We start from the raw sequence: 15,791 nt of genomic DNA, 5'->3' as shown, positions 1-15,791 counted from the left end.
TGGTGGTGAGGGTGTTGTGATGGGGGGTGTCGTGGTGGTGGGGTGTTTGGTGGTGGGGTGTGTGATGGTGGGGTGTCGTGGTGGTGGGGGTGTTGTGGTGGTGGGGTGTTTGTGATGGTGGGGGTGTCGTGGTGGTGAGGGTGTTGTGGTGGTGGGGGTGTTGTGAGGGTGAGGGTGTCGTGGTGGGGTGTTGTGGTGGTGGTGTTGTGATGGTGAGGGTGTCGTGGTGGTGAGGGTGTTGTGGTGGTGAGGGTGTTGTGATGGTGAGGGTGTCGTGGTGGGAGGTGTTGTGGTGGTGGGGGTGTTGTGATGGTGAGGGTGTCGTGGTGGTGAGGTGTTGTGGTGGTGAGGGGTGTGTTGTGATGGTGGGGGTGTTGTGGTGGTGAGGGTGTTGTGATGGTGAGGGTGTCGTGGTGGTGAGGGTGTTGTGGTGGTGAGGGTGTTGTGGTGGGGTGTCGTGGTGGTGAGGTGTTGTGGTGGTGAGGTGTTGTGATGGTGAGGTGTCGTGGTGGTGAGGGTGTGTGTGGTGGTGAGGTGTTGGCGGTGGTGAGGTGTTGTGATGGTGGGGTGTTGTGATGGTGAGGGGTGTCGTGGTGGTGAGGGGTGTTGTGGTGGTGAGGTGTTGATGGTGAGGGTGTCGTGGTGGTGAGGGGTGTTGGTGGTGGGGTGTGTGATGGGCAGGGTGTCGTGGTGGTGAGGGTGTTGTGATGGTGGGGGATGGTGTGTGTGGTGAGGGTGTTGTGGTGGTGAGTGTTTGATGGTGGGGTGTCGTGGTGGTGGTGTTGTGGTGGTGGTGTCGTGGTGGTGGTGTTGTGATGGTGAGGGGTGTTGTGGTGGTGGGGTGTTGTGATGGTGGGGTGTTGTGGTGGTGAGGTGTTGTGGTGGTGGGGTGTTGTGATGGTGAGGGTGTCGTGAGGTGTTGTGGTGGGTGTTGTGATGGTGAGGTGTCGTGGTGGTGAGGGGTGTTGTGGTGATGGTGGGGTGCTGTGGTGTGGTGGGTTGTGATGGTGAGGTGTTGTGAGTGGGGGTGTTGTGATGGTGAGGGTGTTGTGATGGTGAGGGGTGTTCGTGAGGTGGATGGGTAGGTGTTGTGGTGGTGTTGTGATGGTGAGGGTGTCGTGGTGGTGAGGTGTTGTGATGGTGAGGTGTCGTGGTGGTGAGGTGTTGTGGTGGTGAGGGTGTTGTGTGATGGTGAGGGTGTTCGTGATGGTGAGGGGTGTTGTGGTGGTGGTGTTGTGATGGTGAGGAGTGTTGTGGTGGTGAGGGTGTTGTGATGGTGAGGGTGTTGTGATGGTGAGGGTGTTGTGATGGTGAGGGTGTCGTGATGGTGGGGTGTTGTGGTGGTGAGGGTGTTGTGATGGTGAGGGTGTTGTGATGGTGAGGTGTTGTGGTGGTGGTGTTGTGATGGTGAGGGTGTTGTTGGTGAGGGTGTCGTGGTGGTGAGGTGTGTGTGGTGGTGAGGTGTTGTGGTGGTGAGGTGTCGTGATGGTGAGGTGTCGTGGTGGTGAGGGTGTTGTGATGGTGAGGGTGTCTGGTGGTGAGGGTGTTGGGGGTGAGGTGTCGTGGTGGTAGGGGTGTTGTGATGGTGAGGGTGTTGTGATGGTGAGGTGTTGATGGTGAGGTGTTGTGGTGAGGTGTTGTGATGGTGGTGTTGTGATGGTGGGGTGTGTGATGTGAGTGTGTGAGGGTGTCGTGGTGTGGGGGTGTTGTGGTGGTGGGGTGTTGTGATGGTGAGGGTGTTGTGGATGGTGGGGGTGTTGTGATGGTGAGGGTGTCGTGGTGGTGAGGTGTCGTGATGGTGAGGGTGTTGTGATGGTGGTGTTGTGGTGGTGAGGTGTTGTGGTGGTGAGGGTGTCGTGGTGGTGAGGTGTTGTGGTGGTGAGGTGTCGTGGTGGTGAGGTGTCGTGGTGGTGAGGGTGTCGTGATGGTGAGGGTGTCGTGGTGGTGAGGTGTTGTGGTGGTGAGGTGTCGTGGTGGTGAGGGTGTCGTGGTGGGTGAGGTGTCGTGATGGTGGTGTTGTGATGGTGAGGTGTTGTGATGGTGAGGTCGTGGTGCTGGGGTGTCGTGGTGCTGGGGTGTCGTGGTGGTGAGGGTGTTGTGGTGAGGGTGTTGTGATGGTGGGGGTGTCGTGGTGGTAGGGTGTTGTGATGGTGAGGGTGTCGTGGTGGTGAGGGTGTTGTGGTGGTGAGGTGTGTATGGTGAGGTGTTGTGATGGTGAGGTGTTGTGATGGTGAGGTGTCGTGGTGTTGAGCGTGTCGTGATGGTGAGGTGTTGTGATGGTGAGGGTGTTGTGGTGGTGAGGGTGTTGTGGTGGTGAGGTGTTGTGGTGGTGAGGTGTTGTGATGGTGGTGTTGTGATGGTGAGGTGTTGTGATGGTAGGGTGTCGTGGTGCTGGGGTGTCGTGGTGAGGGTGTTTGTGATGGTGAGGTGTTGTGATGGTGAGGTGTCGTGGTGGTAGGGTGTTGTGGTGGTGAGGTGTTGTGATGGTGGAGAGTGTTGTGGTGGTGAGTGTGTTGTGGTGGTGAGGTGTTGTGATGGTGAGGGTGTTGTGATGGAGGGGTGTTGTGATGGTGAGGTGTCGTGGTGGTGAGGTGTCATGGTGGTGAGGGTGTTGATGGTGAGGGTGTTGTGGTGGTGAGGGTGTTGTGGTGGTGAGGGGTGTTGTGGTGATGGTGAGGGTGTTGTGATGGTGAGGGTGTTGTGATGGTGAGGTGTCGTGGTGGTGAGGTGTCGTGGTGGTGAGGTGCTGTGATGGTGAGGGGTGTCGTGGTGGTGAGGTGTCGTGATGGTGAGGTGTCGTGGTGGTGAGGGTGTTGTGGTGGTGAGGGGTGTCGTGGTGGTGAGGGTGTCGTGGTGGTGAGGGTGTCGTGGTGAGGGTGTTGTGGTGGTGAGGGTGTCGTGGTGGTGGGATGTCGTGGTGGTGAGGGGTTGTGATGGTGAGGAGGTGTCGTGGTGGTGAGGTGTTGTGGTGGTGGTGAGGGTGTCGTGGTGGGAGGCCAGGTAGAGGCTGGTGAGGGTGTTAGGTGGTGGTGGTGAGGGTGTCGTGGTGGTGAGGGGCTAGATGGTGAGGGTGTCGTGGTGGTGAGGGTGTTGTGGTGGTGAGGGTACGTGGTGGTGGTGGGTGTTGCGATGGTGAGGGTGTCGGTGGTGAGGGTGTCGTGGTGGTGAGGTGTCGGTGGTGAGGGTGTTGGGGTGGGTGAGGTTAGTGGTGGTAGGTGCCGGGTGGTGGAGGGGTGTCGTGGTGGTGAGGTGTCGTGGTGGTGAGGGTGTCGGTGGTGAGGGTGTGGTGGTGAGGGTAGTCAGATGGTGAGGCGTCGGTGGTGAGGGTGCTAGGGTAAGAGGGCGTCGTGGTGGAGGGGTGTCGTGGTGGTGGAGGCAGGATGGGAGGTGTCGTGGTGGTGGAGGGGTGTCGTGGTGGTGAGGGTGTCGTGATGCAGGAGGGGTGTCGTGGTGGTGCGGGTGTCGTGGTGGTGAGGGTGTCGTGGTGGTGGAGGGTGTCGTGGTAGGGAAGTTGTCGTGGGTGAGGGTGTCGTGGTGGCGAGGGAGCCGTGGATGTGGTGAGGGTGTCGTGGTGGTGAAGGTGTCGGGTGGTGAGAAACCAAACAACAACAACAGAGGGTGTCGTGGTGGTGGAGGGTGTCGTGGTGGGTGAGGGTGTCGTGGATGCAGAGGGCACGTGGTGGTGAGGTGTCGTGAAGTGGTAGAGGGGTGTCGTGGTGGTGAGGGGTTGTGGTGGTGAGGGTGTCGTGACGTGGTGGAGAGGGTACAGGATGGTGAGGGTGTCGGTGGTGAGGGTAAGCATGAAGGAGGGGTGTCGTGGTAGGGAGGATGGTGACGGAAGATAGAGGGTGTCGTGGTGGGAGGGTGTCGTGGAGGAGAGGGTGTCGTGGTGGTGAGGTCGTGATGCAGGAGGGTGTCGTGGTGGTGAGGGTGTCAACAATGTGGATGGTGAGGGTAAATGTGGTGAGGGAAATGTGATGGTGAGGGTGTCGTGGTGTAGAGGGTGTCGTGGGATGGAAAAGGTGAGGGTGTCGTGGGATGAGGGTGTCGTGGTGGTGGAAGGGTGTCGTGGTGGTGAGTCGTGGTGGTGGAGGGTGTCGATGGTGAGGTGTCGTGATGGTGAGGGTGTTGTGGTGGTGGAGCAGATGGCGAGGGTACGTGGTGGTGAGGTGTCGGATGGTGAGGGTGTCGTGGTGGTGAGGGTGTCGTGACAAAAAAGTGGTAGAGGGCGTCGTTGGTGGAGAGGGTGTCGTGGTGGTGAGGGTGTCGTGATGGTGAGGTGTCGTGGTGGTGAGGGTGCCGTGGTGGTGAGGGAAGCAGGTGGCGAGGGTGTCGTGGTGGAGAGGGTGTCGTGGTGGTGAGGGTGTCGGTGGTGGAGGGTGTTGTGGGTGAGGGTGTCGTGGTGGTGAGGGAAATGGTGGTGAGGGTGCCGGTGGTGAGGGTGTCGTGGTGGTGAGGGTGTCGTGGTGGTGAGGGGTGTCGGTGGTGAGGGGTACCGGTGGTGAGGGTGTCGTGGTGGTGACACAAACCAACCAAAAGGTGTCGTGTAGGTGAGGGTGTAGGTGGTAGGGTGTCGTTGGTGGAGGGTGTCAGTGGTGAGGGTGTCGGTGGTGAGGGTGTCGTGCATGAGGGTAACGGTAGGTGGTGAGGTGTCGATGGAACCAACAGAGGGTGTCGTGGTGGTGAGGGTCCCCTGTGACATGGTGGGAGGGCCAAAAGCGTGATGGTGAGGGTGTCATGATGGTGAGGGTGTCGTGATGGTGATGCTGGTATTCAAGACTAGTAGTAGTAGTAGTGATAGGGCACAGGAGGTGGAGGGAGGGTGATAGGAAAGTGAGGAGGTTAGTGAGGGTAGAAAGAGCAGGTAAAGTGAGGAGGGGTGATGGTGGGGCTGGAGGTGGTGTGTATACGTGACGTGAGTACAGCGGGAGAAGTTGAGAGGGGACTAAGGCCGACGTGTGGGGGGGCTGGGTACAGAAGGGTGAGTTAACAACACCGTGGCTGGCGAGGAACCAGGGCCAACACATGGTACGGCTTGGGCCCGTCTCCCCAGTATGACAGCTGTGGCGGCGTCGCGCGAAGGGCCTGAGGCAAGAAGGCAGTGATGGGAGAGGAAGGAAGGCGGAAGGGAGAGGAAGGAAGGCGGAAGGGAGAGGAGGGGAGAAGACGGGAGCAGAGGAGGAAATGGAGGAGGAAAGAGAGACAGGAAGAGAAACGGTGGGAGGATACGACGTGGAGGTCAATGACCCCAGAAATTTTCTCCCTCCGCCACTTTACATGTGCCCTCTCTCTCCGCCAAAGCCACGGGAATAATAACGACGTACCTACACAAAGGCAGGTCCTATGCAATGATGCATGCCAGTTCAAATATTTTACCGAGACAAAGCGAAAGGAGGCCGACTTGAAGCAAAGCATTATAGTCAAGTGGTGGCAGCACTTCTCAACGTCGACTTACTAACTCGACAAGCTTAAGGACCTACATAATACCGCTTTTAATATACACAAAATGAAGGCAACATAGACGACGCGGCGGCATATAAAAATACAGCTATATTGTTAAGGGTAGAGTAATATAGTCACACAAATTCAGAAAGGTATTAAACTAGTTCAATTACATACATTTTAATTAACTACAGCACTCAACTAACGTATCCTATCCAAACTAACCCAATCTTGATCCTAACTATACTGTATGTGACCTAACCCGCCATGCTTACCAACCTTGAAAGATGTTTTTTTTATCTTATTTTGTACAGTTCTATAATATACCTGTAGCTTATCGCCGTGCTATAAATATTAGTGTATGCATCACATTCAATACAATTTTACACACACACACACACACACACACACACACGCACGCACACACGCACACACACACACACACACACACACACACACACACACACACACACACACACACACACACACACACACACACACACACACACACACACACACACACACACACACACACACACACACACACACACAGCAGAGTGGGGGGAGAGGAGGGAGGAGGAGGAGGAGGAGGAGGAGGAGGAGGAGGAGGAGGAGGAGGAGGAGGAGGAGGAGGAGGAGGAGGATATAGAGAGAGAGAGAGAGAGAGAGAGAGAGAGAGAGAGGCTGGATAGTAGTAATGGTGTGCACTGGATGGCGTGAGAGGAGAGGCGAGGCAGACCACACAGGGGTACACGTCAGATGGGTCCTCAACCCTAACAAACCCCAACCTGCTGACAACCTGACCATTAAGATTGGGTCTGAATAGGATTGGTGTCCATTAGGATTAGGGCCCATTAGAATTGGGTCCTATTACGTTAGTTTAAGATCTAGAGCCAGTAGGACCCTTTAGGACTGGGGCCCATTTGACAAGCCTCCGAGCACACAGGCCAGGGATCACTGTCTTAAGAGTCTCGCAAGTTAAATTTTCTCGTCGGTGAAGGAGTGAACGCCCATCTAACCTGCTCAGTTAAGGTCACGGGGGAACAAACACGACCATCAAATTGGCATCAAAACTAAATCGAGGCAACACTGTAACAACACTCCCCTTTCCTCGTTGTTAAAGGGGAGAAATTCACGTACGGATTTCTGATAATATAATACCTGAATGACTGGGATGTTCATAGCTGTCGGTTACGTCATGTAGTAGCGGTCGACCGGTTAAAAAAAAACTAAACAGCGACAGAAGGAAACCACAGGACCTGTTTATTTTCATTTCTCGTCCCTGCATAACAGTGTACACGAAGATATAACCCAGTGAGGGAACTTTCACTACGAGAGTGACTTAACATCACACAGCACTCAAGCATCACGTTCTCTGTTTTTGCTTTGCCATCCAGCGTGAACTGTGGCGTTATCGACCATGCGTACTGTACTCCAGGATGAAAGTGCGTCCGACTTACCTACGCACGCACAACTAGGGTATTCCCCCTAATCAAATATCCCAAGACATCACGCACTAGCAATTTTTCATACGCACATACGCAACTCTCCGCACGCAATGTAACGCAGGAACAGGACGCACCCAGGAGTATTAGAGTAACGAGGTTGGTATAGAAGCAGCTTGGCCGAGACGAGATAAAGCAGGAACGACGATAATGGTAAATAACCCCGTTTTAATACCACTCATCATGAAACAGCTGTGGAAATATTTTATCTCCATCTCACCCAGCCATAATTTTGAGTGAGATAAGAACGGGGGAGGGGGGTGGAAGAGGGGGTAAGAGGGGTGAAGAGGGGAGAGAGGGGAGAGAGGGTTTCTGTGGGGATGGGGAGATGTTAGGTGGTGGTGGAGATTGGTGGGGATAGTGGAGAAGGAATGATGGAGGGGTGAGAGGGGAGGTTAGGTGGTGGTGGTGGGGTTGAGGATGAATGTAGGTAGGGGAGGTTAGGGGTTTGAGGCAGGTATTGGGGGAGGATATTAAAATAGTCTCTCTCTCTATCGTGACTACTTTCTTGTGGACACCGGCTAAAAAATCCTCGCAGCGACTCCGTTATTATGATTTTATGTACTGCACCAAAATTTCTACGATGTGTTGTGAATTTGGTCGAGAATCAACCATTCTCCATATTTCACACTGGAGAGACACAAGGTGGAAATACCTGTTGGGCTGAGAGGTAAACGGGAGACCGAGAATAACAGGAAGGTAACAGTGTAATGGGTTGGGTTGGGTTGGGTTGGGTTGGGCTGGTTGAAAGGAGTTGAGTTGAGTTGAGTTGGATGAGCTGGAGTTGAGTTGGAGTTGAGCTGGTTGGGTTGCTGCTGGGTTGCTGGCTGGGCTGTTGCTGGGTTGGGTTGGGCTGGGTTAAGAAGGCTGGGTTGGTTGCTGGGTTAGCGCGTTTAATCTTCAAGTGAAATAAGCCGAGGTGCCTAATCTTCGCGTGATCAAATGGCAGTAACTACAGTTGTTGACAAAGCCTAACCGGTAACTCATCCCAATGCCGTATTTTCCTAGAGCACCAACGACACACACAACTCAAGTAATAAATTCTCCCCACACATTTCTTCCACGCAGGAAAATTCAATTCGAGAGTCAAAAACCTCTGACAGGAAAGTTATTGTGATTGTACCTGTTAAAACCATCCTGAATTATTACCAAAGGCAGCATTTTGGTCTTTATTATTATTATTATTATTATTATTATTATTATTATTATTATTATTATTATTATTACTACTACTATTACTAATTTTATCATCATCATCATCATTATTATTATTGTTATCATTAATATTACTGTTTATAAAATTTGTAATACTGTTTTGTGTTCGGGAGTTAGAACCATCTCACCAAACACGCTGTGGTGACAAATGGAGCAGTGAATCAGAGGACGGTAACGGGAGACTCTTAAATCAGTCTACAAGATATTTACGAACACCAATAATCCCTTTGACAGCTTTCAATTGTGTGCTGTTGTTGTTGTTGTAACGTATAATATATTTCAACAGCTGATGCAAGAGTCAAACTTTGGAGGTGACCAATTATCATTTTCGACGGATTTTGAGAAACGTTCATGCATTATTCTTGCTGTAACCAATCTGTCATCCTCACTACATAATAAAACACCTGCTTTGATGAAATACAGCAACGTGTGTATTCCTGCTGTAACCAATCTATTATAATCAACACACAATCCCATAACGCCAGCTTAACCCCGCTAAATGAGGAGGATGAGGTCATGTTGGCCAGGTGGAGGTGTGGGGGGCAGTTAATGTGGGTGGGGGAGCAGCCTTAATGTGTAGAGCGTAAAGATAACACGCCAGGGTAACGAGGTGGGATGAGGGCGACCCACCATTACCCACCCCACAACCCCTTTTTTTGTGGTCCAACATTATGGTCCTCAGTCTCTCAACTCCCCGCCCCCCCCCCCCACTACCACCATTACCCCCTTTCCTACCACCACCATTATCACCACCATCACTACTACCACCACTGTTACTAGTACTGTCCTTCCCTACCACCACCATTATCACCACAACCACAATATTCTTACTACTGCCCTCCCCTACCACCACTACTTCCACCACTGTCATCACTATAACCACTATAACTACCACTATCATCACTATAACCACCACTATCATCTTTCCTATCATAAATAAATGCTTCTGCGATCAATATCACCAACATCATCACGGCCAGCACCACTACCACCACCATAACCACAATTCCTCCCTTACCACCAATATCATCACTATCACCAGTAACAAACACTACAATCACCACTACCATCACTGCTCCCCTACTACTAATACCAATACCATCACAACTGTCACTACTGCCACTCCTTCCTTGTCACTACTGCCACTCCTTCCTTGCAACCACTATCACCACACCACCCCTACCACAACCGGGCCACCAGCAGTCTATCATATTCTATTTATAAAAAGTAAAAAAAAAAAATAGCGTCGTAATTATCCCCACTGAAATCACGTATTAATAACAACGAGGAAATTATAATGAAAACACAATACATGCAATATAAAAATGAACTATTGCTAATTAATGACAACAATAATAATAATAATAATAATAATAATAATAATAATAATAATAATAATAATAATAATAATAATAATAATAGATAACAACAACAATAATAAAAAGTAACAATAACAACAATAATAATAAAACAACAAGACAAAACAACAACAAAACAACCCCCTCCCCCCCACCATTTTCTTAATTCTAATCAATTTCTTCTCCTTAAATCAACAAAAACAAGCCGGCAGCCATCGCATTAAAACAACACACAATTAAAACTAATGATAACCTGAGGAACGGAAAAACACAAAACCAGAATATTCATGAAATTAAAACTCGCCGCTCCTGGATAATGTTTTGTGCCCATAAAATTTTGTTGGCGATTCCTGACCACTTTCAACCTGGAGGAGGAGGAGGAGGAGGATGGAGGAGGAGGAGGAGGAGGAGGAGGAGATGAGGAGGAGATGAAGAGGAGGAGGAGGAGGAGGGAGGGGGAGGAGGAAGATGAAGAGGAGGAGGAGGAGGGGGGGGTAGAGGAAGAGTAGTAGGAGGAGTGAAAAGAAGAAGAAAGAAAAATAAGAAGAAATATTTAAAGTACAGTAATAACAATAATAGTAATAATAACAATCACTAAGAATAACAACAACAAGAAATAACAACAATAACAAGGACTATAACATCAACAACATGACCTATAGCAACAATAATATGACCAAGAAATAACAGCCTTTACAACCTGGTGTTGCCAAAGAACACAATCTTGTAAACGCGACCTACACACTATAACGGGAGAAGCAGCGATAGGAAGGGGGGAAGGAGGAAAGAAGAAATGGGGGAAGGAGGAAGGAAGAAAGGGGGGTAGGAGGAAGGAAGAAAGGGGGGTAGGAGGAATGAAGAAAAGGGGGAGGAAAGAAGAACATGGGGACGGAAGAAAAGGGGGTAGGGGGAAAGAGGAAGGAAGAAAAGGGGGAACGAGGAAGGAAGGAAAAGGAAGAAAGGAGGACGAAGTTAGAAAGAAAAGTGAACAAAAGGAAGAAGAGGGAAAGGGAAAACGAATAAAACAAAGCAAAAATTGAAGAAAGAAAATAAAAGGAGGATTTTGTTACGTTATTCTTTTTCATAATTTTTCGATTTAAGTTTGACCTTCAAGTTATTTTGGAACACCAGGAAGTAAAAATACATATTACTATTTCTCCACAGGTTCTGACCACCAGACAGCCACAGGTAAGGGCAGGCTGGAGCATAATCACACGAGAAGACGGTGAAGGTTGTCCGGAGCGTGAGGGAGTCGGGTAACATAAGATGAGACCAGGGGAGAGTTACACCTGGAGCGTGAGTCAAATAGGGGCTACACCTGGAGCATAAAAGAGTCAGGTGTAGGCGGAAGAGAAGGTAGTGAAAGGTGTGTGTGAGGAGCGTGAAGGAGTCAGAGAGCAACACATGAGAGGCAGGTGAGAGGTGGGGGGTGAGGAGCGTGGCATATAACCCGGTGATGTGTTTGTCCAGCACTCCACGCGTTAATCATTACCATGGCGGACCCTGCTACAACCCTCGCCCCCTGCCCTGCCCTGCCCTGCCCTGCCCTGCCCTGCCCTGCCCTGCCCACACTCACACACACACTTCCACTCCTCCACTGCGTCTGCATTCCTGTAGGCAGCATTCTCTCCCTACCTACACTTGGGTCTGATTTGCAGCAGTCAGCATTCTCGACCCACGTCTTACCCTCCTCCGCTCCCACTAACAACACAACCACCTCGACTTTCACCTGAACCTGCATTCCCCTCAAGCACCTTCTTCCAACCTGTACTTCCCGGTTGTGCATTATATACCACCCTCCTGCAGGTAACTTTGCAGCGTAACCTCCCAGCAACCCACTCATCCACCCACCACCACCAGCCACCAGAGCCTCACACCCCACCTCCAGCTGTAACCTGCACTTCCTCAACCGCGCGTCTCTTGTCTACAGCACTGCCCCCTCTCCTCCCTCCCCCACGTCCTCTCCCCAAGTTCTGCGCATCCTCATTCCAGCCTCCTTGACCTACACTTCACGCCCACATAATTTTTTTTCTTTGTGAGGTAGGCAAGGGTGAGGCAGGACACACTGGGCCACCTGGTAAATAAAGCTGTGTGTGTGCAGCAGCTTGAAGGAGGGAGGGAGGGAATGAAAGGCGAAAGGTCTAGGAGGTGAAGAGGCCTGTAGATTGTAGGGGGAAGGGGTGGGAGGGCAAGGAAATGAAGGGGCGAGGCATGCAGCGGAGGTAGGTCAAAAAGGGGAGGGACCAGGCAAGCAGACAGTGAGGGGGTAAGGAAGGGGAGGGGCGAAGTATACAGACAGTGGGGGGACAGGGAAGGAGAGGGAAAGGTATGCAGACAGTGGGGGAAGGTAAAGAAGGAGGGGGGGGGGGGTCAGGCATGCAGAGCAGACAGTAGCGAGGGAGGCGGAGTGTGCCCGTAGGCCTAGAGAGGGTCATTAACCTGGCAGGGTGATGTACTGCGCCCACCAGACATTCTTACACTGGCCACCCAGCTCATCTGTTTCCTGTCAGCCCGTGTCTACCCTACTCCAGCTGGCCACCACCAACGACGACTACTGTGTGGGGGTCTGTTGAGTGTAGTGGGAAAGTCGTCACTCACTCACGCAGACTAGCACCATACTTAAAGAGTCAAACAATCAAATTTCCATAAAAAAACATATAATACACTATCTTATCATATGTAATTATATATTGTATACTGTATAACTGTGAATGCACAACCTTTAACACTAACAGTAGATGGAGCTATCAAACACATTCCTCGACTAGATAAGATTAATTTCAGAGATTCTTTTCGAGGTACCAAACTTTTTCATTTACTCACATGATGCAGACTACACGTGGCGCCTCATTAACACAACACCATGAAAGGAAATAGACACACGACACGGAAATTTGTTCATTAATCTAATTGAAGAGATTCATGATTACCAGCGGTGCCCCCACGTGTGTGACTACTGCTGACACAGCCACTGGTCTCATACAAGCGTAGTATTATTATGCTGGTAAATGTACTTCCTGTAAATAACTCAGAAGTGCAGTGGTAACAGCGTGTGCTCTGCAGTGACACCATCTATAAGCTGCACCGCACCTACAGTACAGTAGTGTCCACAGTGCCGTGTTTCCACTCATCCCCTGGACGAGTAAAATATTTATGATGAACTTTCTTATCAGTGACCATATATAAACAATTAATGCAATTATCGTCACCAATGTACATATTTCAGGCGTTGGTTTATACACTGAGGATAAAACACTTAGGTAACCATGGCATCAGCACCAGTGAGTTGCGCTGCTGGCCGAGTCCAACTGTCATAAGAACATAAGAATGGAGGAAACTGCAGCGGGCCTATTGACCCATACTGGGTAGTCCCGTTTATACACAACCCCTAATCCTCATATAAGCATCCAACCTATGTTTGAAGCTATCCAGCGTATTCGAGTTAATGATGATATTTGGTAACTTGTTCCATTCATCCACTACTCTGTTTCCAAACCAGTGTTTACCTATTTCACGCCGAAATCTAAATTTGTATAATTTAAAACCATTGTTACGAGTTTGCTCCTGGTTGGATAGTTTGAGTACCTTTGTAATGTCCCCTTTGTTTAACCCTGACTTCCATTTGTACACCTCTATCATGTCGCCCCTCACTCTACGTCTCTCGAGGGAGTGCAAATTGAGATGCTTTAACCTGTCTCTGTACTCAAGGTTCCTGATGCCCGGGATTAGTCTTGTCATTCTCCTCTGGATTCTTTCCAAGGATTCTATATCCATTCTGTAATACGGTGACCAGAACTGAACTGCGTAATCCAGGTGAGGTCTCACAAGCGCTAGATATAATTTTAAGATGACCTCGCTAGTCTTGTAACTAACACTCCTTTGTATGAACCTAAGTACTTTATTAGCCTTGTTACGAGCAAAAACACATTGTTTACTTGGTTTAAGATTCCTACTTATCATTACTCCTGAATCTCTCTCGCAGTCGGATTCCACAATGGCATCGTTGTTCATCTGGTAACTGGTTTCCCTGTTTACATCTCCTATACTGAGTACTTTACATTTGTCCACATTGAATTTCATCTGCCATTTTTCCGACCATTCGAAAAATTTGTTTAGATCTTCCTGTAGTTTTGCAGAGTCCTCGTCAGATTTAATTAGACGTCCTATTTTAGTGTCATCAGCAAATTTACTTATGTTGCTGTCTATGCCGATATCTATGTCGTTTATGTATAGAATAAATAATAATGGTCCAAGTACTGAGCCTTGAGGAACTCTACTAGTGACGTTGCTCAAATGCGATTTAATGCCGTTTATGCTCACTCGCTGTTTCCTGTCCCGTAACCACGCCCTAATCCATTTAAGGATATTACCTTTGATGCCATGCGCTTCTACCTTTCTAATTAGTCTTTCGTGGGGGACTCTGTCGAAGGCTTTGCTAAAGTCGAGATATACCACATCATAATTGTGCCCCTCGTCCACCGATTCGAAAACTGATGAAAAAAGTGTTAATAGATTAGTTAGACATGAACGCCCCCTTGTGAAGCCATGTTGGGAATCATTGATCAACTTGTGCTTCTCCAGGTGGTTTCGAATAGAGTTTGAAATGATTGATTCTAGTAATTTGCCTACTATTGATGTTAGACTGATTGGGCGGTAGTTAGAGGATAGAGATCTATCCCCCTTCTTGAAAATCGGTATTACATTCGCTATCCTCCAGGATTCTGGTACTACACCTGTTTTTAATGACATGTTAAACAACTTTGCTGGTCATATCAACTCCAAATTTACCAATGGTGTGTGTGTGCAGTTTTGGAGTCGTCTCACGCCACGACATACAGTCCTGGCGGGAAACTGAGGTGAAATCTTGTTCACCACATTTTCTAAGACTTCAGACAAGTCCATAAGCTTTTTATTGCGTATTTTACAGACTGTTGAAGGAAGAGATGTCACAAACAGGTCACGATTGAGCGATACTTAACAAGTGATCAACTTCTAAAGTGGGTGTTCTGAAGTGTACGAATATTGTGTTTATGTTTTCATATACACTCACAGTCCGTCAGTACTTGATCGAATTCTAAGACTGGGCCTTTACACTGATATCAGTGTTAAGAGAATTTAGTGGTGATGTGATCGCGCCAGCTGTCTCGAGTGACTGTTAGCCTGAATGACATGCACAAACATCCTGGGGGCCGCCTCCACCAGGGTAAACTGTACCTACATCATTTATGTCCTAGACCTGACACACCTCTGGTCCTCCGCCTCTCAAGACCTCCAGCAATATAAGACTTACTGTCACACTGAGACGGGGATATTTATGTACCTGTGGAGATGAGATCAACAAGTAACTCTCGAATGCCAGTTTTGCTTACTCCGGCAAGGCAAGAGCAGATCCAGGGAGAGACGAGGCGGCTTCCAGTAACATGGTATTGGTTCTCGGAGGATCCTTGTGGATCAGCGCTTCCTCTACAGCGTCGACACAAAGGTCAGTGTGTGGCGTCTAGCGTACACTCCCTCCAGAATTTCCTTCACAACACAAGAGAGAAACATTTCTAGTATACTGTAACAAGTGTTCTAGTGTGAGGAACTCTGTCGTCAACTCAGTGCACCCGCCATTAGTCACACAGACAAGTGACTTTCATAACCTAAACACGTTTCTAAACATTTCCTGAAGGACCTGTACTGTACGTGACCTGTGACCGGGAAACTATTGAGTGATCCAAGAAGCTACTGTTTGTGTGACTGTGTTTCTCAAGGCCTTGTGTCCTCGCCGCTGAGAGAGAGAGAGAGAGAGAGAGAGAGAGAGAGAGAGAGAGAGAGAGAGAGAGAGAGAGAGAGCCTTGCCATTTAAAAAGGAAGGTTACTTGGCTCTCAAACATAAGCTAAATCGTCGAGGTCTTGCTCAAAAATACTCTCACTATGTTATGCCGTTACCATACATGCATACATACATACCGATATATATACATACATACATACATACATACATACATACATACATACATACATACATACATACAAACGCTTACAATATGGAGTAAAAGTATAAAACAAATTACTAAAACCATCTCCTCCTCTCTCCTGGCTCTCATTTTTTTCTCCCATCTCTCCACCACTCTCTCTACTTCCTCCTCTGCTCTGCCTTTCCCTCCTCCACTGTTCCCTCACTCGCTCTTTCCTCTGTTCTCTCTTTCTACTTCCACGATTCTCTCCCCCTCCCTTCCACTTTTGTTCTCTTTCCCACGCTTTCTCCCCTTTTCTATCTCTCTACTTC

The sequence above is a fragment of the Homarus americanus genome, unplaced genomic scaffold, assembly GCF_018991925.1.
Source record: "Homarus americanus isolate GMGI-L3 unplaced genomic scaffold, GMGI_Hamer_2.0 scaffold37032, whole genome shotgun sequence".
Lineage (NCBI taxonomy): Eukaryota > Metazoa > Arthropoda > Malacostraca > Decapoda > Nephropidae > Homarus > Homarus americanus.
Note: the sequence above shows the minus strand (reverse complement) of the source record.